The 20,658-nt window shown below is 40.8% G+C and overlaps 1 pseudogene; it reads right to left on the bottom strand.

Moving 5' to 3' along the window:
* Nucleotides 1-327: 327 nt before the first annotated feature.
* Nucleotides 328-1,284, bottom strand: LOC115507853 (annotated as a pseudogene).
* Nucleotides 1,285-20,658: the final 19,374 nt, after the last annotated feature.

The raw sequence follows: 20,658 nt of genomic DNA, 5'->3' as shown, positions 1-20,658 counted from the left end.
GTATGACCAGTGTCATTCATAAACTTAGATCCTGGAGCTGATAAAATGCTACATTAAAGGGAACAGCATTTGAAAATGAACTCTCCCTACCATGAAGAAGATAAACCTCCATGTTAGCCATATAGAAGAGGGACACAGAGACGTTATACATTGTGTTTCCTATAGCCACACCCCAGCCCTCCACTACTTAGAAGACTAATTGTTAATTGTAATGACAAAGTGAAGAAACTGCTTCTGACTTCACTAGGGATGGGAGACGCTGCTGGATCTGGCACTGGAATGAACCCTCTCGGAGGCAGTAGTGCTGGCCCTGTTTGTGCCTCCAGTTCAGGCTCTCTCTGCTTCATCTCTCAAAGCCTCCTCATAATGGAATGGGAAGCACCTGGGGTCAGACTCATGGATCTTGGTTAAAATCTCCAGCAATTTCATGTTGCTGGTTTCACTGTGGGCTCTGTGGCCCCAAAGGAATTCTTAGCATGGAGGATCACTGTTGGGTACCTGGTGGTACTCCAAGTACTTTTCTTGCACCAAATCTTTGGTGATGAACTTCCTGGGCTCCCCCAAAATGGAGTGTTTCCTCCCAGAATATAGGTCTCTCATATTCAGCACTTCTCAGGTCTCCTCAGTGGCACAATTGCCCTTCATGAAGATCACACTGAGGATAGTTATCAGGAGGCTGGTCTTGGGCATGCTCTCTTCACCCCAGAGCCTCAAATCGTAAGCAAGTCCTAGTTTGTTGACAAGGGCATAACTGTGGCTGGTGGGGTCCACCTTCTTCACATCAGCACCAAAGACCAGCTCCATGTGCTCAGAGGCTCTCCTGAGGATCTCAAGGAAGTTGTCCTTGCACTCTTTGATGACAACATCAGTCATGTGTGCCTTTTTGATGGGCTCTTTCATTTGATACTTGTGCAGCAGGAACTGCACCAACAAAGTCACCTTCTCATCTAGAGGGTCTACAGGCAAGTTCTCAGTGTCTGACAGGGCCTTTGATGAAGAAGCTGAACTATCTTCCTTTTCTTGGCTGGTGGAGCTCTCATCTGATATGCTTGGCGAGGTGGGTGTGATGACAATGTAAGATGAGTAGGCACTCTGAGGACTCTGGGGAGTACTGGGTATTCTAGCAGCCAGAGCTTCCTCCATATTGCCAGGCATAAGAGGACAGGGTGAGGGAGAGGTCCCCTCCACATCCTTGGAGACCTGTGTGGCCTCAAGGCCCTGGATCTCATTGTGGGCATAGTGTTGTTCCTGTGTGCAACATGGAATTTCCTGATCCTGAGACATCCTCACTCTTGTCGGTGGAGCAGGCAGGAGGGTGGATGATAGGGGACCATAACCTAGGAGTAAAGGGAGGATGTGAGTGGCCTCATCTGGTAAACTCAACTGTGGCAGCTCTGATGAACAGTGCCTCCACCTTCCCTGTGGACAGTACTCTAGAGCCTCACAGATCTCCTGTGCTGTCATGTAAGAAGCTGGAGGAGGGAGTGAGAAAGCTCCTCAGGGTGCAGCCAGCTGACACAGCCAAGGTTTCCCACAGCTGACAACAGGACAGGTAGGATCCGTTAGGCTCTGTGGATCTTAGGCTCTGTGGGATCTTTTCTCTTTTAGAGTGAGTAGTCCCTTCTGTCTTTCATTAAAATCCTCAGTGTGACCCCAGGGAGTATCTGGGACTCTATCTACAGACCCAAGGGTTATCATCTCAGAAGGAGACCTTAGTCTCCTTGAGTCATTTGAGTTAAAAGAAAGGGCCTGCTTCTGATTCACAGCTCTTCTCAGAACCTCTCAGCCAGGAAAGTCACAGGAATGACAGATAATGCGGGAAAAGAAGTAAGGGGGTGCCTCATTAAGCTACACCTTCCTGGGCCTCCCAGAATTGCTCGAGGAAGCCAGCTGTCTGTTGGGGCTCTATTGTTCTTTTTTTTAATGTTTTATTTATTTTGAGAAAGAGAGAGAGAGAGGTACAGAGAGCATCCCAAACAGGCTCTGCACTGGCAGTCAAGAGTCCACTGCGGGGCTAGAACTCATGAACTGCAAGATCATGACCTTAGCTGAAATCGACAGTTGGATTCTTAACCGACTGAGCCACCCAGGTGCCTCGGGGGCTCTGTTGTTCTGGCATGTGTGGTACCCTCTACCTCAAGGTCATAAATTTGACCTTGACAGAGACTAAGATACTTAGTCTGCTAATCCGAGACAACAGCCCTCAGACTCCTAAAGCCAAAGTCAGAAAACACCAAAGTCCAACAACTGTTGCAGGGCCTACCCAGTGTGACAACATAAACAGGGCTCGGTAGGGCCTGTGCTATTCTGGAGTGTCTGATTCCTCCTAGTCCTTACTCAGTATCTTACTTAGATTCCTAGCAGGGGGTCTGGGATTCCCTTTTATGTTTACTTGAGGCTGCACCTCTCAAACAATGTCCTCACCACCTTCACACTCTCTAGGCAAAAGTGAGGGGAAGTCACTCCTGGCCACCCCATCCTCTTCCCAGGGCAGACATCAGTTCTGAGGGGCCTTCTCTATTCTGGTGGAAAGACCTCCTTATTCCTTATTCAGCATTTTACCTTGACTCCTGGCAGGGTCTGGGACTCCTCCCTCTGCTCACCTGAGGCTGCCTTCCTCAGAACAGACCTCCCCTCCCTGAAAATTCAAAGTAGAAGTCGGGGGGGGCAACTCAGTCTTACAGCTATTCTAGGGCCTCCCAGAGCTCATGGTGGGGACTGGGCTCTTATCTAGGGGATCCCTCTGTTGTGAGGTGGGTAGTTGCATCAGTCTCCACTCAGAGCCTTATGGCGAGAGTTGGCAGGCCTGCCATTTCTGCCTCTGCTGAGACCTCCCTCAGAACAAAGTACTTACCACCCTTAGATTCTGAAAGCAGAGTCATTGGATGCCAATTACAGCTACTCCTGCCCAACACCTCCCGGGGTGCCAATAGGGTTCAGGGTCTGTACAGTCCTTTCCAGTGTGGAGTGGATGTTCATTCAGTCTTCACTCAGCATCTTACCTTAAATGTGGTAGAGGCTAGGACAACTCCTCTCTTGACTGAAGGCTGCACTCAGACTCCTGAGGAAAAGCAAAGGGAAAGGACTTCCAGGCCTGCCCTCTCCCTACTCCCAACTCAGCCTCGACCCACCCACGGCTGACAGTAGACCTCTAAGTGGCCCCTCCATGCTGGCAGAAGGATCCCCTCAGTCCTTACTCAGTCGTCCCTCTGTTGACTTGTGGCCATACCCCTCAGACAAAGGCTCTCACACCCTCAGATTCCTGAGGCCCCAGTCATTGGGTGCCTCAGGCTGACAGTTACTCAAGGAGTTTCCTGGGATGACAAAAGGGACAGAGCTTTACTCAGTGGGGCCCCCCTATTCTGGTGGTGTTGGTTTCCTCATTCACTGTCCTCGGATTGACACTTGACCAGTCTTCGGACTTCTTCTGTTGATAGAGGCCGTGCCTTTAAGTATTGGCCTTCACCAGCCATATTGAAAGTGGAAATTAGGGGACTTGCCTTCCACTCCTTCTTCTGGTCCCCTCCTCTGCTCACTCCCCCATGGTGCCAGGGTCCTCCCCAGGAGGACAGCAGGAGTAAGGTTCTGTGGGGCTCCTTATATTCTGGGTAATTAACCTCATTCAGTGTCTGCACCTGGAATCCCTTCAGGCCCAGTGATTCCTCCCTCCACCGAACTGAGGTTGTGCCCCCATACACCCAGACCCTCACCACTGTCAGATTCCCAAGAGGCTGGAGTCAGAGGGAGCCTCTGATAGTTATTCTGGAGCTTCCTATTGCCAACATGGTGGAACTCTTAGAGCAACTTCCATTCTGGACTCAGGGGTGCCCTCAGTCTCAACCTGGAACTCTTCCCTCTACTGACCTAAGACCACACCCCCTTAACTCATGGACTTCGTTGCTTTTAGAATACTGAGGCCAAAGTCAGGGGATGCCATTTCTAGACACCTCTGCCGAGAGTCTACCAGGGCTGACAGCAGGGATGGAGCTTTATGTGGTCCTTCTCTTCTGTAGCAAGTGGTTCCTCTAGTCCTCACTTAGGGTCGATACCTTGGCTCCAGTCTTTTTGATTAATTACTTCTAAGCAATGCCACCTCCTTGCCAATCTGCATTTGCCCCACTGACTCTCCTAGAGGTTGAGTCCAAGTTCCAGGCTAGACACTAAGTGGTGAAGCTTCAGCACAGCACTTAAAAAACACACACTTTCCCAAGGAGTCCTTTCCCAGACAGTTGGGAGCCTTCTGTTCTAAAAGACTTATTTTCTACAGGGAGCCTCGAATAGACACATATGAACATAGAAAAGTGTTGAAGTGTTTTTGAAACGATTTATTATTGATCAGAGTTAAAATACTAAAGTTGTGTTCTATGACTATGTTCTCACTGCAAACGTTTCAAACATTACAGTCAAAACAATTCTCTCTTGCCTTTTCAATCCTCTCTGCTACCTGCACCACCATATAACCTTATTAAGAATAAATTTTGTATGGATATAATTGTGCATTTGATTTACATAAATCAAATTTATGTAAATTACATAACTATAACAATAAAGTAAGTATGGTTTTGCTATTTGCTTTTTCATTCAGTTAATAATCCATCTTGAGTAGTGTTCCTTATCAGTAGAGTGGCCCTAAAGTTTGGAAAACCAGATAGTATTATTTTATTGGTATTTGAAAATTGAAGATGTTCTTGATGGCATTCTATATGTTGTCTCTATTTCTAGACTGTATAAGCTGGCTTTATATATATATATATATATATGCCATTTTTTCCTTTTATTTAAAAAGTAAAATAGATGGCTATGTCTACAATTAAAACTCTTGTTCATATTTGTCTTCAGATATTTTCATGAATGGAAAGAGTGTTGAGATATACAGTTAGTGTGCTAGGAATTGCACATAAGGGTTATTAGGCCATCCTTTACATGGGCCACGAGAAATGTGATAAACAAAAGGTTGAGTACTGCTCAACTGTATACTGTACCTTTCTATTTTTTTATAGACTTAACTCTGTATTTTCAGTTTTTGATCTTCAGGGTCAGTCCACAAAGCTTTATTGATCACGGTGATGAGATACTCACTAATGTATTGGAAAGCACATATGAAACAGGATAACCTATACTGATGTCCAAAGGCCCCCAGGCAAGATCCAGTGAGGGATTTACCATTTGCACTTTGAGAGTTTACGATTTTACTGCTGTGCTGTCTGAGTAAAATGATTTCGTCACCTAATCCACCTTGCTATGGAATCATTTTAAAACCCTATGAATTTGTTTATTTACATTTCTTTTCTGAGATGAACATGAGAGTAAGACAATCCACCTTTGGTGCCTGCATTTGATTCCTTTTATCTACTCTCATGGACTCTATTATTAGCATAAATTAGATTTAATTTCTCCATTTCTTACATATATTTGCATAGATTTAATTTCTCTGTTTTGGGGTTTGAAGAAAAATACTATTCATAGACTACATGGAATTAATGCCATCTAGAATTTTAATGCTTCTTCATTTTGTCTAGTATATGAGTTCATGCTATATCTCATTTCAAAGCACATGTACATTAAAATGGTAGAATTCTGAATTACACTGCTTAATTTGATATATTTTAATAGCATATTAAATAAAGCTGACAGTGGCCAATGCTATATATTGAGTCAAAAAGCTGAAATAGAATTTTTTTTTTTAAAGAAATTTTGAGACATTTTTTTTTAATTTTTTTTTTCAACGTTTATTTATTTTTGGGACAGAGAGAGACAGAGCATGAACGAGGGAGGGGCAGAGAGAGAGGGAGACATAGAATCGGAAACAGGCTCCAGGCTCTGAGCCATCAGCCCAGAGCCTGACGCGGGGCTCGAACTCACAGACCGCGAGATCGTGACCTGGCTGAAGTCGGACGCTTAACCGACTGCGCCACCCAGGCGCCCCTAGAATTTTTTTTTAAACATGTAACATGTGGATTTGTAATCACAGTTCTAATATGTTCAATGTTCTAGAAGACTTGACAGTTGTTACTGGAAATCTGTTTTATGGAGAAAAGTAACTTAAAGCATTAAATCACTTTCTCTTGGTTACTGAGATTGATAAAATGTCAAAATGTGGATATTGTTTATATAGCCTGTTGTTTAAATAGTCCGTGATTGTTTTGTATCCTAAAATGGCCCGGTGCATACTATGTTCAATATGCACATGCCTCCTGGACAAATAACGCTTATATTTCAAAGGGCAAAGTTGATATCCAAACAGACGAAATGACCCAGCCAAGGTCACTAAATAAGGGACACACACATTTAACTGATTAAACACTTAGCTCAAATGACTAATTTTAATTCCATATGCATAACATGATCTAAAAAATTAATACCATGCCCCCATTATCCTGTGGTTAAATTCTAGATGAAGTTACAGTGAAATATCTATATATCTGTAGAAGCAGATCCTGAAAGAAAATTCGTGTGGAAGTGTGCCCTGGGTAAAGCCAGTAAGAAAGTAAAGGTAGCATGGAAGAAAAGAAGAAGAAGCCAAGCAAAGATACAGTGTTAGGTGAGGTCTTAGTGAGGTCCTGTGGGGAAAGCTCTGGAGCCTAAGTTCAACTTCAGAGTTTGCCTTGCCTTGTGGCAAAGGACCTGGGCTTTAAATCCCCACACCAGTCAGGCATTGACTATGTCCCACCGTGGGATGATGAGGGGGTGGGGGTGAGGGAGCGAGGCATGGGGACTCCAAGACCTTTCTGACTCTGTTCAGGCTGTGAGACTCCAGTGTCCAAGAGCAATGCTTTCAAGGTCAGAGGCGCAGCATTTAGTAGTATAACAAGCAGAAGCTAGATGAGTGTGCAGAGTTAGGGGAAAGGATCTGAGAAGAATCATGACACCAGCAGGGCCTACAACTTGGTATGGTGGGGAAAACAGTGGACTTTAGGGATAGAAAAGTACATGTTCAAGTTCTGGCATTGCTCATCAGGTATAACCTTGGGCAGATTACTTGGGTAATCTCTTACACAGATGTTTGTGAATAAATCCTTTTCGTTTTTATTCCGAAGCTGTAGGAAAATGCCTGGCACATAGTTGGCATTCAAGAAAAGAACGTTGAGTAAATGAAACCACTGAACCTATTTTTACATAGCTCTGGTGGGATTCAGCTTGTTGGGTTTTATTGTTACTGTTGTTTGTTACTTTTTAAATTTTTGTTCTCCCTTGTCATTGCATAGAACTTCACTTCTGTGGTTTTAATTCACATCTTACTGGAATATCAACTATCTCTACCGCAGAATTGACTCTGGGATTAAAGTTCACATCATAAATTTTTGATGTATATGTGTATTTAAAAAGTCATATATACTGATTGGTTGATTAAGGGGACTTAGCAATTCCACCACTAGTCAAGAGGGAACCTAAGATTTTTTTCTTGCTCTAATCAGTCAGATCCTAGGAAGCAGATTTGAATGCTAGATTTTGATGTTTCCCATAAGGGTATTATGGGAAAAAAATTAAAAATAGATTTGATTACCTAATTATTCTTAAGATAATCAATGTTGATCTATCAGATCAGACTTAAATGGAGGAGCCATACAAAATAGAGATTATGAACTTAGTGCTCATTGTCTAAAAAGAGGAGGGAAATTTTAATTTACATTCACTCTGAGAGGCCATGAAAAAGCTTATTATAAATTACCCCATTATTAGGTTGCTCCAAGATCTATTTTTATTTGATTCTTATACCTCATGGGTCATTTGTTTTTCTTTGGATGCTGATGGCTCCAAGATCGTGCTTCTCAAACTTATTCCATGCCCCTATTAGGATAAATCCACAACTTTTTATGTCTAGAGATGTACGACAGCAAGAAACAGTTATTGAGAATGTGCTTGTGCCCGGTACTGTGATGAGGATGATTTCATCTCATTTCTCATTTAATGCTTGATACAACTCTATGAGTTAGAGACTATAATCATCTAGATTTCACAAATGGGGAGATGTAGGCTTAGAGAGGTTAAGTAACGTGACCATAGGCTTGTGGCTAGAAAAAGGCAAAAGCAGGATTCACATCCAGGTGATCTGAAACCAGAGATTCCGCCCAAACTTCCAAAAGGGAGAAAACGTTTTGAATGTCTGTATTAAAACTCAAGATTCTTTTTGGAGAGTCCAGCCTACTTTAAGACATGGGTTGGTGAAAATACAGAGAAAAGGCTTTGCTCCTCAAATCAATATAGCCTGCATCCCCAGCCAGACAAATCAGAACATTCTTTACTCCATGTAACTTTCTCAAGATACTGTGTTGATCTCTCTTCACTCCTAACTCCAGTGGACACAAGTGCTTATTTGAGAAATACCCCAACAAGGGTTTGTACAATTAAAACGCATGAAAGTCCCACTTGGACTCCTTGAACAAGAAACAAGAGTTAATATGAATAAATGGTGGGAGGATTGAGATTCTTATAGAAAGCTTTAAGAAAGCTTTTTATTTACTTTTAGAAGACAGATTTTAACGATTCTATTTTAGGAGTTGTGTCCCCTTTCAGTAAAAATAGAACACTAAACAAGTCCCAATTATGTCATTTTCACTAACAAGAAAACTTAATTTCACTGCCTGTCATATGGGTATGTAATGATTGGATGAGAAACTCCATGAATTCGTGAAGGAAGCGTCACCCAGCACGGGGAGGGCAAAGACATGAGCAGGGCCATAGCCAACAATGAGAGGTTGTTGGCTTCACAGAGGAGACATGCATGCAAATTCTCAAATCACACCTGGGTCTCTGTGGACCACATCAGAGGTTAAAAATGACTCAGGGCTGGCATTAGGGAAGGGCTTGCTCTTCGCAGGGGAACTCTTTGCTTCATCCAAAATGCCAGGGCTATACTGGGAAGAAACATAAATTCTGCACAAAACAGACTTTCACATTGGAAGTGTTAATCCGAGCCAAGTAGGAAGTTGGTTTTTTTTTTCCTAAGTACCAATTATGGTGATCCTGGGGGAAAATGGATTTGGGGTAAACACCACCTGCATTGGCAGCTGACAGAATGTGACAGGAGAGTTTGGCATCTGAACCCCATTATGTATGTTATATTATGAGTAGAATGTGTGAATTCCATCTGTCCCAAGACTGTGGTTCTTTATTGCTAAAAACCTGTTTTGACAGACCAATTACAGATGGAAAAGACTCACTCATTTGTCTAAGCTGGGCCCCACGCTGCTCTGTGTTGTATAGCATGCCATAATTCAGTTAGTTGAGGCTAATTCCTAATGCTCTGAGTATAATGCTTGATGTTCATGCCATTCCTGGTTACTGTCCACCATCCTTGCTCTGGTCATGAAAACAGGGAATAAACACAGGTGGGGTACGTCAAGGTGGGAATTGGTAGCATCAGTTACCTTGTTTTCCATTTTCATACAAACAGAATTGGGAAGTGGAAACATTATTTTCATTGCCACGCTGGGGTGACCATACAGGAGGCTTCTTCTAGTCTCATCAATAAGCTCTGTGAGCAGTGAAAGGAACAGAACAGAAAGCCCTATTTCCTACTGAGATTTGTGTTGGCAAATCATTGCTGCCAGGACCCCGGGTTACACTGAGACATTTCTGAGCTTCCTCTGAGTCTGTGAACAAGACAAACTTTGCAGAGTCTGAGAGCCACAGGATTGCTGTTCTATTTCCTTGGTTAGGAGCAATTAATCATGGCTGTATGCCACCAACGAATGAAAATATTTTTCTTTTAGACAGCCAGGAAAGTTGGAAAGGAAGTCGGGAAGAGTGTTCCATTCTAAATACATCTTTATTCATTTTAGAGTCAGTGCAGGATGTTTTTATTTTATTAGTATATTTCCAACAAGAGTGCTGAAGCCCTGTTGCGAAGCAGGTCCATTATGCTACAGTCCTGTGGTCTCAGTCGCACCTTCTTGCTAACTCAAGGATGTCTTTAGTGCATTTTTCTCACCGTAATACTAGGACAGGCATTTTACTTCCAGTGGAAAGACACTAAGGTTCCCAGATCTGTGCAATCCATAGATCTGTGCCTAGGTGTCGGGCGTTTTCCTAACTAATATTTTATGCAAACTAGCTGCAGTTAAGAATTTTCACAAGAGAAGATTGTGAAACTCATTCAGTGTGCTTTAAATGCCTTGTATGTGCTCATACAAACTCATTCCAGTGTGCTTTAAATGCCTTCTCGTAAAAGTAGTAGGTGACTTTTTTTCGTTCCTGGGAAAATGAAGTTTCAAGATTCCAGACTTCACCCCTTCCTGGTCCACCATTGAGGCCTCGTAGGTAATGGCTTCTCTGGAACCCAGCACATGACGCTGTCAGCAATCCTAAATGCTTGACTTTATCCTCATGTTTTGCATTGTCCACTCTTTGAAACAGTTGGATCGAAATATTTTAGCCACAGAATTTCCAGTGTCTGCAACTCAAAACAAAAATAAGCACACAAACCGCTTCTGGAAAATTATGTCTTCTACAGTGTGTGAAGAAAAGACGGACAATGACAGTGTTTTATCTATTTTTCAAGAATGAGGGAGAAATAATAAATGACGCCTATAAAAAATCTATTATTTTTACGGTATTTTTCAAGAGTAATTTTTATTTTTCTTAGGATTTCACAAAAATCCTTGTAAACTCAAACTGCTCTGTTTAATGTTGCTCTTGCTCTCCTGCAACTGACAGGAAATTTTCACTTATGTTTAATTTCAGTTGTGTAGCATTTCTGCTTTACTAAAGGTTGTCTGACCTGAGGTTAAAAGTGAATGGGAATAAAATGTTAAAACCCATTTATTTCACAATTTATTTTTTTTCACTATATGAAGTTTATTGTCAAATTGGTTTCCATACAACACCCAGTGCTCATCCCAAAAGGTGCCCTCCTCAATACCCATCACCCACCCTCCCCTCCCTCCCACCCCCCATCAACCCTCAGTTTCTTCTCAGTTTTTAAGAGTCTCTTATGCTTTGGCTCTCTCCCTCTCTAACCTCTTTTTTTTTTTCCTTCCCATCCCCCATGGGTTTCTGTTAAGTTTCTCAGGATCCACATAAGAGTGAAAACATATGGTATCTGTCTTTCTCTGTATGGCTTATTTTACTTAGCATAACACTCTCCAGTTCCATCCACGATGCTACAAAGGGCCATATTTTATTCTTTCTCATTACCACATAGTACTCCAATGTGTATATAAACTACAGTTTCTTTATCCATTCATCAGTTGATGGACATTTAGGCTCTTTCCATAATTTGGCTATTATTGAGAGTGCTGCTATAAACGTTGGGGTACAAGTGTCCCTATGCATCAGTACTCCTGTATCCCTTGGGTAAATTTCTAGCAGTGCTATTGCTGGGTCATAGGGTAGGTCTATTTTTAATTTTCTGAGGAACCTCCACACTGTTTTCCAGAGTGGCTGCACCAATTTGCATTCCCACCAACAGTGCAAGAGGGTTCCCGTTTCTCCACATCCTCGCCAGCATCTATAGTCTCCTGATTTCTTCATTTTGGCCACTCTGACTGGCGTGAGGTGATATCTGCGTGTGGTTTTGATTTGTATTTCCCTGATGAGGAGCAACGTTGAGCATCTTTTCAAGTGTCTGTGGGCCATCCGGATGTCTTCTTTAGAGAAATGTCTATTCATGTTTTCTGCCCATTTCTCCACTGGATTATTTGTTTTTTGGGTGTGGAGTTTGGTGAGCTCTTTATGGATTTTGGATACTAGCCCTTTGTCTGATATGTCATTTGCAAATATCTTTTCCCATTCCTGCGGTTGCCTTTTAGTTTTGTTGGTTGTTTCCTTTGCTGTGCAGAAGCTTTTTATCTTCATAAAGTCCCAGTAGTTCATTTTTGCTTTTAATTCCCTTGCCTTTGGGGATGTATCGAGTAAGAGATTGCTACGGCTGAGGTCAGAGAGGACTTTTCCTGCTTTCTCCTCTAGGGTTTTGATGGTTTCCTGTCTCACATTCAGGTCCTTTATTCATTTTGAGTTTATTTTTGTGAATGGTGTGAAAAAGTGGTCTAGTTTCAATCTTCTGCATGTTGCTGTCCAGTTGTCCCAGCACCATTTGTTAAAGAGACTGTCTTTTTTCCTTTGGATATTCTTTCCTGCTTTGTCAAAGATTAGTTGGCTATACGTGTGTGGGTCTAGTTCTGGGGTTTCTATTCTATTCCATTGGTCTATGTGTCTGTTTTTGTGCCAATACCATGCTGTCTTGATGATGACAGCTTTGTAGTAGAGGCTAAAGTCTGGGATTGTGATGCCTCCTGCTTTGGTCTTCTTCTTCAAAATTACTTTGGCTATTCAGGGCCTTTTGTGGTTCCATATGAATTTTAGGATTGCTTGTTCTAGTTTCGAGAAGAATGCTGGTGCAATTTTGATTGGGATTGCATTGAATGTGTAGATGGCTTTGGGTAGTATTGACATTTTGACAATATTTATTCTTCCAATCCATGAGCAGGGAATGTCTTTCCATTTCTTTATATCTTCTTCAATTTCCTTCATAAGCTTTCTATAGTTTTCAGCATACAGATCTTGTACATCTTTGGTTAGATTTATCCCTAGGTGTTTTATGCTTCTTGGTGCAATTGTGAATGGGATCAGCTTCTTTATTTGTCTTTCTGTTGCTTCATTATTAGTGTATAAGAATGCAACTGATTTCTGTACATTGATTTTGTATCCTGCAACTTTGCTAAATTCATGTATCACTTCTAGCAGACTTCTGGTGGAGTCTATCGGATTTTCCATGTATAATTTCATGTCATCTGCAAAAAGTGAAAGCTTGATTTCATCTTTGCCAATTTTGATGCCTTTGATTTCCTTTTGTTGTCTGATTGCAGATGCTAGAACTTCCAGCACTATGTAAAACAACAGCGGTGAGAGTGGGCATCCCTGTTGTGTTCCTGATCTCAGGGAGAAAGCTCTGTTTTTCCCCATTGAGGATGATGTTAGCTGTGGGCTTTTCATAAACAGCTTTGATGGTGTTTAAGTATGTTCCTTCTATCCCGACTTTCTCGAGGGTTTTTATTAAGAAAGTTGCTGAATTTTGTCAAAGGCCTTTTCTGCATCGATTGACAGGATCATATGGTTCTTATCTTTTCTTTTATTAATGTGATGTGTCACGTTGATTGATTTGTGAATGTTGAACCAGCCCTGCATCCCAGGAATGAATCCCACTTGATCATGGTGAATAATTCTTTTTATATGCTGTTGAATTCGATTTGCTAGTATCTTACTGAGAATTTTTGCATCCATATTCATCAGGGATATTGGCCTGTAGTTCTCTTTTTTTACTGGGTCTCTGTCTGGTTTAGGAATCAAAGTAATACTGGCTTCATAGAATGAGTCTGGAAGTTTTCCTTCCCTTTCTATGTTTTGGAATAGCTTGAGAAGGATAGGTATTATCTCTGCTTTAAACATCTGGGAAGCCATCTGGTCCTGGACTCTTATTTGTTGGGAGATTTTTGATAACCGATTCAATTTCTTCGCTGGTTATGGGTCTGTTCAAGCTTTCTATTTCCTCCTGATTGAGTTTTGGAAGCGTGTGGGTGTTTAGGAATTTGTCCATTTCTTCCAGGTTGTCCAGTTTGTGGGCATATCATTTTTCATAGTATTCCCTGATAATTGCTTGTATCTCTGTGGGATTGGTTGTAATAATTCCATTTTCATTCATGATTTTATCTATTTGGGTCATCTCCCTTTCTTTTTGAGAAGCCTGGCTAGAGGTTTATCAATTTTGTTTATTTTTTCAAAAAACCAACTCTTGGTTTCGTCGATCTGCTCTACCGTTTTTTTAGGTTCTATATTGTTTATTTCTGCTCTGATCTTTATTATTTCTCTTCTTCTGCTGGGTTTGGGGTGTCTTTGCTGTTCTGCTTCTATTTCCTTTAGGTGTGCTGTTAGATTTTGTATTTGGGATTTTTCTTGTTTCTTGAGATAGGCCTGGATGGCAATGTATTTTCCTCTCAGGACTGCCTTTGCTGCCTCCGAAAGTGTTTGGATTGTTGTATTTTCATTTTCATTTGTTTCCATATATTTTTAAATTTCTTCTCTCATTGCCTGGTTGACCCACTCATTCTTTAGTAGGGTGTTCTTTAACCTCCATGCTTTTGGAGGTTTTCCAGACTTTTTCCTGTGGTTGATTTCAAGCTTCATAGCATTGTGGTCTGAAAGTATGCATGGTATGATTTCAATTCTTGTATACTTATGAAGGGCTGTCTTGTGACCCAGTATGTGATCTATCTTGCAGAAGGTTCCATGTGCACTCGAGAAGAAAGTATATTCTGTTGCTTTGGGATGCAGAGTTCTAAATACTCTGTGTGTGTCAAGTCCATCTGATCCAATGTATCATTCAGGGCCCTTGTTTCTTTATTGACCATGTGTCTAGATGATCTATGCATTTCTGTAAGTGGAGTGTTAAAGTCCCCTGCAATTACCACATTCTTATCAATAAGGTTGCTTATGTTTGTGAGTAATTGTTTTATATATTTGGGGGCTCCCGTATTCGGCACATAGACATTTATAACTGTTAGCTCTTCCTGATGGATAGACCCTGTGATTATTATATAATGCCCTTCTTCATCTCTTGTTACAGCGTTTAATTTAAAGTCTAGTTTGTCTGATATAAGTATGGCTACTCCAGCTTTCTTTTGACTTCCAATGGCATGATAAATAGTTCTCCATCCCCTCACTCTCAATCTGAAGGTGTCTTCAGGTCTAAAATGAGTCTCTTGTAGACAGCAAATAGATGGGTCTTGTTTTTTATCCATTCTGATACCGTATTGTTTTTGGTTGGCGCATTTAGTCCATTTACATTCAGTGTTAGTATAGAAAGATATGGGTTTAGAGTCATTGTGATGTCCATAGGTTTCATGCTTGTAGGGATTTCTCTGGTACTTTGTCTCACAGGATCCCCCTTAGGATCTCTTGTAGGGCTGGTTTAGCGGTGATGAATTCCTTCAGTTTTTGTTTGTTTGGGAAGACCTTTATCTTTCCTTCTATTCTAAATGACAGACTTGCTGGATAAAGGATTCTCGGCTGCATATTTTTTCTGTTCAGCACATTGAAGATCTCCTGCCATGCCTTTCTGGCCTGCCAAGCTTCAAAAGAGAGATCAGTCATGAGTCTTATAGGTCTCCCTTTATATGTTAGAGCACGTTTATCCCTAGCTGCTTTCAGAATTTTCTCTTTATCCTTGTATTTTGCCAGTTTCACTATGATATGTCGTGCAGAAGATTGATTCAAGTTACGTCTGAAGGGAGTCCTCTGTGGCTCTTGGATTTCAATGCCTTTTTCTTTCCCCAGATCCAGGAAGTTCTCAGCTATTATTTCTTCAAGTACCGCTTCAGCACCTTTCCGTCTCTCTTCCTCCTCTGGAATACCAATTATGCGTATATTATTTCTCTTTAGTGCATCACTTAGTTCTCCAATTTTCCCCTCAGAGAGTTCGGTCACAAGTCTTATAGGTCTCCCTTTATATATTCGAGCACGTTTATCTCTAGCTGCTTTCAGAATTTTCTCTTTATCCTTGTATTTTGCCAGTTTCACTATGATATGTCGTGCAGAAGATCGATTCAAGTTACGTCTGAAGGGAGTCCTCTGTGCCTCTTGGATTTCAATGCCTTTTTCCTTCCCCAGATCCAGGAAGTTCTCAGCTATTATTTCTTCAAGTACACCTTCAGCACCTTTCCCTCTCTTCCTCCTCTGGAATACCAATTATGCGTATATTATTTCTCTTTAGTGCATTACTTAGTTCTCCAATTTTCCCCTCATACTCCTGGATTTTTTTATCTCTCTTTTTCTCAGCTTCTTTTTCCATAATTTTATCTTCTAGTTCACCTATTCTCTCCTCTGCCTCTTCAGTCTGAGCCGTAGTTGTCTCCATTTTATTTTGCAGCTCATTGATAGCATTTTTTAGCTCCTCCTGGCTGTTCCTCAGTCCCTTGATCTCTGTAGCGAGAGATTCTCTGCTGTCCTTCATACTGTTTTCAAGCCCAGCGATTAATTTTATGACTATTATTCTAAATTCACTTTCTGTTATATTGTTTAAATCCTTTTTCATCAGTTCGTTAGCTGTTGTTATTTCCTGGACGTTTTTCTGAGGGGAATTCTTCCGTTTTGTCATTTTGGATAGTCCCTGGAGTGGTGTGGGACTGCATGGCACTTCCCCTGTGCTGTCTTGAATGACTTGTGTTGGTGGGCGGGGCCGCTGTCAGACCTGATGTCTGCCCCCAGCCCACCGCTGGGGCCACAGTCAGACTGGTGTGTGCCTTCTCTTCCCCTCTCCTAGGGGCGGGATTCACTGTGGGGTGGTGTGGCCTGTCTGGGCTACTTGCACACTGCCAGGCTTGTGGTGCTGGGGATCTGGTGTATTAGCTGGGGTGGATTGGGAAGGTGCACAGGGGCCAGAGGGGCAGGCTCAGCTCGCTTTTCCTTCGGAGATCTGCTTGGGGAGGGGCCCTGCGGCACCGGGAGGGAGTCAGACCCCTCGAAGGGATGGATCCTCTTCCGTGGGCCTCTCGTCTGCGCTTGGCTCCGGAGACTCCTTTCTGTTAGTCTTCTGGCAGTTTTCTGGGTTATTTAGGCAGGTGTAGGTGGAATCTAAGTGATCAAAAGGCCATGTGGAGAGCCCAGCGTCCTCCTACACCGCCATCTTCTATTTCACAATTTAAATTGAAATAATCCTTCTATTTCATAACTTGCAAGGACTTGTTCATCTAAGCCTTTCTCTTAAACCTTTGGTCCCTGACAGTCTTAAATCTAAACTGTAATATTTCATGGAATCAGGTCTCACTGTAGATAAAATAAATTCTAGTTTTGCTTTCTGTTTTCCTGTCCTCTGACAAGTGTTTACTAAATATCCATTTGAACAAGTCATTTAACCTTCTCAGGTCTCAGACTCCCCATTTCTAAAGGAAAGTTTGGGACTAATGTTTAAGATACTTTCAACTTGAATTTTGCATTTATAATGTTGCTATAGGCTTAGGATCCTTCTAAATATCCAAAAGGGTTACATATAGGAGTTGATACCATGACCAAGTAGACATATAATAGACTTTGTAGTAAAAAGGCTGTATTCAAATCTAACTTCTGCTTTTCTGTGACTTCTGTGAGCCATAGTTTTCTCACCTGGGAAATAGATACACTACTGCTGTTGTGAAAACGTTGTCTGGAGAACTGGAATAAATGACAAAACATGTAACACATAGTAGCCCAATAAATAATACTGGCTGATCTCTCTTGCCTCAAATTGCTTACACTCCAAATACTGAGAGAGGATCTGTGCAAAAAAAAAAAAAAAAAAAAGATATAGCAATGTAATGTTAGAAAATGGTGTATGAAATGGGCAATTTATACATAATGGGCATCATAAATATGTTTTGCAACCTAGTTTAGCTGTCCCAGCCCCGCTGTATTCTAAATTCTGCTCCTTACTTATTTCTGGTGATTGCCTTGACTCAACATTTATCTTTGGTGGTCCTGATTAATCTTTTCTATAGTAATTAATCAAATGAGGTCTGAAACCCTTTCCCCATACTATCAGAGCCAGGAATATTAAGATCAGGTGTAGGAGCTATGGCTAGGATGGGGAATAGAATTTCTGAATTGAGAGGCAGATCACCTGCTGAACGGGGAAAGCTTCAGGCCTGAACACAGTTAGAAAGTCCACTTGTTCAGCTTGAGCTTACTTTATAAATTCATCATTCCCTACTGGCTGAGGTAGCCTGTTTCCTCACTGGGTCCTAACAATTCATTAGAGATAGAAAAAATAAAAATAAACAAATACAAAGTCAGGAGAGCAAAAATCCTTTATTACAACCTTCTAATGGGAATTGAACAAAAAATTACTGAGGGCTTTGAGATGCTTAGAATAGAAGGTATTACAAATAATACTGAGAAACATCCAGAGTTATCTTTAAATCAAACTATGTAGTTGGCTCTGCATAATTTTGAGGGCCTCCACAAATCGCAGAATTGAGACATTTTAGAATAACAGGCTATCTAGCCCAACTACTTGATTTCAAAGATGAAGAAACTTAGGGCTTGGATCAAATGACCTGCAGATTAGCACATAATTCAGTAGGTTAAAAGTAAGGGACCTGCTCTGCCATTTTCTACCAGTGTGACTTTGGCAAGTATATAGCCTTTCTAAGTTCCATGGTACTCAGATGTAAAATGGGCTTAGAATAGTAAGTACCCCATAATAATCCATAGGATGCATGTAAAATGGTTAGCAAAATGCCTGACATATATTCAATACTATTATCATTATTAGAATGGGGATTAGAATCTGGCATTATAATGGTTTATAATTTGGAATAATGAATAGGAGGATTCTACTTAATATACTAAGTTGAAGAAAATTTTAGATCGTGTTGATAATCAGTCTTTAAACTTGGATGTAGTAGAGATGGCAATACATAATACTTACCCTAATACTCTCCTCAAAGAAAAACGTTTTTTCACTAAAAGCCTTCTGTTGTAGCAACAGGCAAATTCCCCAGTAGATACAACTGTTGATAAGAAGTGAAATCTAATTTCTCCGTAACTTCATATTTATTTACCCTGGAAAATTCAGATATACTTAATGATTTCAATCCCCTGCCTGAGGAGCAAAGAAGCCCGATAAGACAAATGAAAGAAGAATAAGAAAGACTTCAGATAGTATGGTTTGATGGTATCGAGGAGTCCTTTGTTATATTATGAGGCCCTCAAAGTCCAGACACATTGTGAGTTTTATACACAAGGAACTCTTTACTAAATAAGGGATATTATGTTGATCTATCTTACTTAAGTGTTTCTGCTTCCTATTAGTCTTTTTTCAGTTGTTAAACTATTTTACAACCCAAATGAAAGCTCATAGGGTAAAGGGTAATTTTTTAAACAAGCCAAATTGCATTCACATCCATCCTAATTCTGAATTGCACTATATATACAGTCTTTTCAGAAAAGACATAAGAAGACCCTCTGTGTCATTGCACTCCTCCATTTCACTCATGCTAGTGGGGATGAGCTTGGAGGCTCTTCTTGAGTAGAGGCAAACTTGTATCTCATTTGGGTGGTGGCCAGAAGCCAGGTCAGTGGTAAGTGGTCCTAAGGCTGTGGGGTATCAAAAATGGATCCATGGATGTCAGGACGCTGAATTTGAGTGCACAACCCAGGGTACTCAAATGTTCTAAGGCTTTAGTTAATCCACTTTGAAACTGTAGATACGGTTCTGGATTATGTGTCAGAATAGCAGGCAGTATTATCTGATCCAGCTTTGCATTTGGGAAGGTGGTAGATATTAGAACAATTAATCTCATAATGTAATTTGAGGGTTTTTTTGTCCTGATGAAAAGCCAGGATAAGTATAAGAGTCAATTTTGCCTACTCTCACATGCATCTACCCACCCAATTTATTTTTTCCTATCTTGGAGTTAGAGTTGTCCCCACTGAGTAGTAAACTTTATACCCAACAATACATAAGCAACCAGAAGGAGGTGCTTTATGGAGGATGCTATCTTAGTTCTCATGCGTTCTCTATAAAAGGACAGAAAATCCAAACACTTCTCATATGGTCACTGCTCATTTTGATATGTATATATGTATAATATGTATCGTGGTCCATAACATCTTGAAAAATATTTAGATATATCTTTTCCTTCAAATAAAAATTACACATTTAGTTTTCCATATAATTAATCCCAAGTGCATTATTTCCAATAGCCAGTTATAAAAATTATATACATCATATTCACCCTTCAGGTAGTGAATAGTATACTCTGTCTGAAAATGTAATTAGATCAGATAAACTAAATCCCAAGGAAGGCACATTTGCTCTCATTTAATTTCCCAATTGTAAGCCACAGAATGGCTCATAAAGTTGTTATACCTATTATTATCAGTGATCTTATTCAGGATGAAACAAATACTTGAGAAGCATTTGTTTTTATGCTGGTGTTAGTTTTGTTCCAAACACAGTGATTGTGAAGGAACTAGTTTGACTGAAAGCCATAAATTAAATATGTTTGAGAAAAAATAAATTGGGAAAAGACTGGACATAATTGAGTTTAAAAGGTTGGTTGTCTATGAAGGAAGGTTTTTGTTAAGGGAAAATGTATTACATTATGGAACCATCAAACTGGCATTCATTCTGTGGTCCCTAGAGACTTTCTGCTCATATCAAATGGAAGACTGACTTGGTCCTCAGCCTCAGGGCCAAGTTGTTCTACAGGTTGAACTCCAAGTTGTCTCATTACATGATTAATGACATCTGCAATAAGAGTGATGCACAGTTAAGTTTGTGGTGCTTCTACATAAATAGGTTCAATGTTAGAAGTTATAAATTATAAGGGACAGAATGCTCTTTTATGCAACCAGGAAATCACTTTTCCTGGTGGGCTTTTAATAACATTGAATTTATCAAGGGTTGACACTTCTGTTATTTCCTCTAGGCTACATATACATATACATATACATATACGTAGATATGTATATATATATACACCTTAACTGTTTATCCACAATTACCAGGATATTTTTAAAAGAAGACAAAGAGGGGTTGGTGATAGAAATAGCACCAGATAGGTGGTTCCCAGAATAGATCACCTTCCTTCGCTGAATCACTTCATGTGAAGTAACAAGGCTGAATGTGAGGGCTTCAAATGCCAAGGTGATTCCTTTGATGAAGTTGTGCACTTGAAAATGGAA

The sequence above is a fragment of the Lynx canadensis genome, chromosome X, assembly GCF_007474595.2.
Source record: "Lynx canadensis isolate LIC74 chromosome X, mLynCan4.pri.v2, whole genome shotgun sequence".
NCBI classification, from domain to species: Eukaryota; Metazoa; Chordata; class Mammalia; order Carnivora; family Felidae; genus Lynx; species Lynx canadensis.
Note: the sequence above shows the minus strand (reverse complement) of the source record. Positions and strands in the feature narration are given on the sequence as shown.